We start from the raw sequence: 5,342 nt of genomic DNA on the forward strand, positions 1-5,342 counted from the left end.
GAGGTAGGCAAGGTAGAGATTATTACTCTACTACTCAATTTTATAAATTAAAAAAGAGCTTAAACAACCTACTCAGAATCATGCTACTTGTGCTAGTGGGGTAAGCACAGGGGCTGAAAACATGTTCCTGAGAATCATGTAATCTCCTGAGCTTCAAACAATTTTAGGAAAGGATAGTATTTTCCCTATTTTAAGACTGCAGACAAAGATACTGCAATATTCACCAAACTAACAGAGATTTTGGAATTTCTGTTTTAAATCATAGCTAAAACCTCACTAAGAAAATAAGTGGGGCGCTCTGTAATAAATTTACTGACAGAGGGAGTCTCTTTTAGAATACTGAATCTAGGCTTGGCAGTAAGTAGGTTGATGCTCAACAGGAGACCCTTGTGGAGATGACTCCTGAATACAACTGCTTGCACTTATCTCTCCCCATAGCATTAGCGTTTGCGTTTCTAAAAGTTTCCACTGCAATTCTTCCTGGATACCTTGTCAGCCCTTAAAATTAACTGGGCCAGTCTTGTTCCTACAGCCTGTTTCTGCACCTGACTTCCTAGGTTCTGTAATAGTAGCAGAATTCTTAGTTACATACGATTAAGTGCCTCAGGGTTATCTTTAAGTCTTCATTCTATCCTGCCTTAATAACATTTAGGTACATGTCTGTAGATTCTATCTTTATTTATAAAAATCTATTCCTTTCTTTTCAATCCTACCGATATAAGGCTAGTTCAAGCCTTCATTATTTATCTTCTGGATCATTAAAATAATCCCTTGGCAGTTCTCCTCTATGACTATACTGCCTCACTCTAGAAGAGCATAGTTACTATTACAAGACTAATTTTGTTTCTAAACCCAACTCTAATTCTACTATTTCCCTTTTCAAACCTAATTGGGTGTCTATATTCTATGGAATTAAATACCAATTTTGTTTCCAAGTTTTAATTCAATAATAAAGCAATGTTTCTTTCACATAACTTTAAACTCTCTCTTTTTATTTCATCCCTCTGTTTATGTACTATCATCTCCAGGAAAATAGAACTACTTATACGGTAAGATCCCATCCTTTCCTACTTCTATTTCTTTTGTTCTTGCTATATTTTTTCCATAATGGGAAATCCTTTTTAAACATCTATCCTAAATGCCTTTACCTTCATGAAGGCAACCATGCTTCTCTCAGGCAGATTATTATCTTCATAAAATCATGAAAGATTTGTATCTTCATATATCATCATTGATACAGTCAAAATTTATATTATCTTACATAATCATGATTGATGTATAAGAAGAAGTTTAATTTTAGATTAAGCATGTGAAATTTAGCTATAAATACAGACAGGATACATTCTAACTTCGTACTACTACCGAGGCCTACAGTCTGCAGAATGGTGTTAGGTACTAGAGGGGAAAGTTTGTTTTTATCCAGCATTTTATTCTGTGTAATCTAACATACCTAGATTGTATGTGAGAGATACTCGAAAACTATTTATTGAGGTGAATTAAAGTACATTAACCAACAATTGTAGTATAGTTTCTCATTATCGTGGAGATACTTGAAACTGCTATGTTACTCACTGCCAATGAAAACATAAGGTCAGAGACTTGGAGGAATAAAACATTCCTCAATAATTGCATTATTTCATTAGTTTAATGATATATATTCTGAATTAATAATGAAAAGATAATATTGATTTTGGATATCATCATATAAGGAGGACCATTAAACATTATAGATATCTTTTGTTCTTGTTGTTTTCCTATGACTCTCATGAAAATTTGAAACTGTGTTTTATTATCCTTAAATCATTTATACAGGCCTACATAAATTTTGGTACTGGAAACTTGCCTAGCATAGCACCAAGATCAAGGGCTTATTTTCTATTAAATTAGAATTCAGATCTTTGTATCACAAATTTATAAATGTATGGTAGTATTAGCCACAAAATAATCTGTCATCTGGTCTTTACATTTCAACACTGGGTAAAATGTAAACTGGATAAAATGGAAACTTAATTAGGATATTAAAAAATAGGCCTATGAGAGACATTCAAAATAAATTTAGACTGGATATGTTTATAGGGTGAACTGTAATTGTCCACAAAACTAACTGTTTAAGGAAACATCATATTCCCTATGCTACCCCTTTCAAAGGCTATAATATTTAATAAATATGCTGCCAAATTGATCAATGTTGAGAATGTACTTTTTCTACAGCTGCAGAAAAAATAAGAATATTATGGTATTGGGCCAAACAGGTCATAAGAATTGCTGAGAAGAAAGGTACAATCAATTGAGAATACAAGATGAGAGGGTTATATAAATTGAGCCCCCATAGGAAGAAAGATAAAGCTTCGATGATTGCCTCCTAAGGGCCAGGCAAGTTAGTAACAATTCAAACAAGGTCTTTGAGCTGAAGTTCAACCTAGTGAATGGTGCTCTGGATGAGACAGTACAGAGTACAGTACTGTTCAGCCATTGTGATGAATGTACTGTATGAAACATTGCTAGCTTGGTTAGCGTTCTTTAAAGCCCATGGAAAATTCTAGATTAAAAAATATGCCATGAGGACCAAATGTATTAGTCCATTCTCACACTGCTAATAAAGACATACCCAAGACTGGGAAATTTATAAAGGAAGGAGGTTTAATTGACTCACAGTTCATCATGGCTGGGAAGGCCTCAGAAAATTTACAATCATGGGGAAAGGGGAAACAAACATGTTCTTCCTCACATGGCGGCAGCAAGAAGAAGTGCCAAGCAAAAGAGGGAAAATCTCCTTATAAAACCATCAGATCTTCTGAGAACTTACTCACTATTATGAGAACAGCAGCATAGGGGTAACTGCCTCCACAATTCAATTACCTCCCACTGGGTCGCTCCCAGAACTCGAGGGGATTATGGGAACTACAATTCAAAATGAGATTTGGGTGGGGACACAGCCAAACCATATCATGAAACGACAGGGAAACATTGCCTTAAACACAAATGTAATTATCAGTGAAAGATTTCATAATCAGATTTTAGGTTGTTGCAGAAAAAGGAATCTGTGGACCATATCTAGTTGGTTTTCTAATTTGTCTTTGACCGTACATTGCAAAATATGAGAAAACCACAGTATAGATATGAAATCTGTAGACACGCTTCTCTACTTCCTATTTTCATCATTCAAAATATTTTCTTTCATTAGAAAAGATAATTTTTTTCTAGAAATTTGTCATTTGCAAATGCTTGTTTTGTAATGTAAATAAATGTCTTGATTAAAAGCCAGGATAGTTAAAATTGATAAAATGTTTTAACTGTTTACCTCTTTTTAAAATAAGCATTTCTTCATGAAAACTATCCTAAAATTGTTTTTTGGTGGCCAGTAATTGCTTGTCAATAGAGAGTGAGAGCCTTTGTAGATGCTGATAGATAAGATACAGGAAGTGGAACAGGGGACATATATTTTTCCATTATTTTGTAGCAAAAATAAAGACCAATATATTGTTCAATTAGATATGAGACCTCATTAGAAGAACTAAATTTAATTCTAGGCATTCCAATTAAACTGTAAAACACAAATTTAATACAATACAATTTTGGCTATGGAGCTACACAACCAGTTCAATGGATCCTGTCAGTGAAATTGAATGAAGTTTGTTTTGTTTTGTTGTTGCTTAAGAAAACAACAGATTTCAAGAAGAATAATTTAAGTAAAAGGTAAGCCATAGTAACTTAAAGGTATCTCTTCAGTCAATAATACACATCCTTCAAGGTTTGTCTTCTCAATAAATCCTTCCATGACTACACAAGCCCTCAAAAACTATATAAGATGCAAGAAGTTAGTTTAAATTTAAATGTCAATAGTTGTAAATAATTTGTTACTAATGACAAAAATCAAGAAACCTTAACATGATACACTTTAAGAAGAAAAAAACTGGGAGATATGAATCTATTTCTGTACTGACGATGCTCCCATTTGCTTACATGATAACTTTATTATTTAAAAAAAAAGGTCGGGCCTGGTGGCTCATCCCTGTAATCCTAGCACTTCGGGAGGCCAAAGCGGGTGGATCACCTAAGGTCAGGAGTTCAAGACCAGCCTGGCCAACATGGTGAAACCCCGTCTCTACTAAAACACAAAAATTAGCCGGGCATGACCGGTGCCTATAATCCCAGATACTTGGGAGGTTGAGACGGGAGAATCCCTTGAACCCGGGAGACGGTGGTTGCAGTGAGCCAAGATGGCGCCACTGCACTCCAGCCTGGGTGGCTGAGCGAGACTCTATGTCAAAAAAAAAAAAAAAAGCCTCTTTTCTGGCTGGAACCATAGAAGGTGTTGAAGAGAAGAAAAAGAAGGTTCCTGCCGTGCCAGAAACCCTTAAGAAAAAGCGAAGGAATTTCACAGAGCTGAAGATCAATCACCTAAGAAAGAAGTTTGTCCAAAATATGCTTCAAAAGGCAAGGAGGAAGCTTATCTGTGAAAAAGCGAAGCACTATCACAAGGAATATAGGCAGATGTATAGAACTGAAATTCGAATGGTGAGGATGGCAAGAAAAGCTGGCAACTTCTATGTACCTGCAGAACACAGATCGGTATTTGTCATCAGGATCAGGGTTATCAATGGTGTGGCCAAAAGGTCCGAAAGGTGTTGGGGCTTCTTCGCCTTTGTCGAATCTTCAGTGGAACTTTTGTGAAGCTTAACAAGGCTTCAATTAACATGCTGAGGATTGTAGAACCATATATTGTATGGGGGTACCCAAATCTGATGTCAGTAAATGAACTAATCTACAAGTGTGGTTATGGCAAAATCAATAAGAAGAGAATTACTTTGACAGACAATGCTTTGATTGCTCGATCTCTTGGTAAATATGGCATCATCTGCATGGAGGATCTGATTAATGAGAACTATACTGTTGGAAAACACTTCAAAGAAGCAAATAACTTCCTGTGGCCCTTTGAATTATCTTCTCCAAGAGGAGGAATGAAGAAAAAGACCACCCATTTTGTAGAAGGTGGAGATGCTGGCAACAGACAGGACCAGATCAACAGGTTTTTTAGAAGAATGAACTAAGGTGTCTACCATGATTATTTTTCTAAGCTGGTCATTTAATAAACAGTACCTGCTCTCAAATTGAAAAAAAAGAGAGTGCAATGTTTTTTAGTGAATAAACAGGAGTTATACATCACCCACAGTGTTTATTCATTTGAGTGTATGGCCAGGCCAAATTCCTATGTTTTTCATGGTGATAAAAAGCCAAGAAACGCTGATAGGGCAGTTTTGTTTGTGAAGGGTAGAGTGTCTACTTTTCAATTAGACTACAAATTCTTCCAGGGAAAGATCCTTGTCATTGATTTATTTAAA

At 35.5% G+C, this 5,342-nt stretch overlaps 1 pseudogene; it reads left to right on the forward strand.

Moving 5' to 3' along the window:
* Positions 1–4,263: 4,263 nt before the first annotated feature.
* On the forward strand, positions 4,264–5,116 carry LOC100459086 (large ribosomal subunit protein uL30-like; annotated as a pseudogene).
* The last annotated feature ends 226 nt before the right edge of the window (positions 5,117–5,342 follow it).

The sequence above is a fragment of the Pongo abelii genome, chromosome 1 (assembly GCF_028885655.2).
Source record: "Pongo abelii isolate AG06213 chromosome 1, NHGRI_mPonAbe1-v2.0_pri, whole genome shotgun sequence".
NCBI classification, from domain to species: Eukaryota; Metazoa; Chordata; class Mammalia; order Primates; family Hominidae; genus Pongo; species Pongo abelii.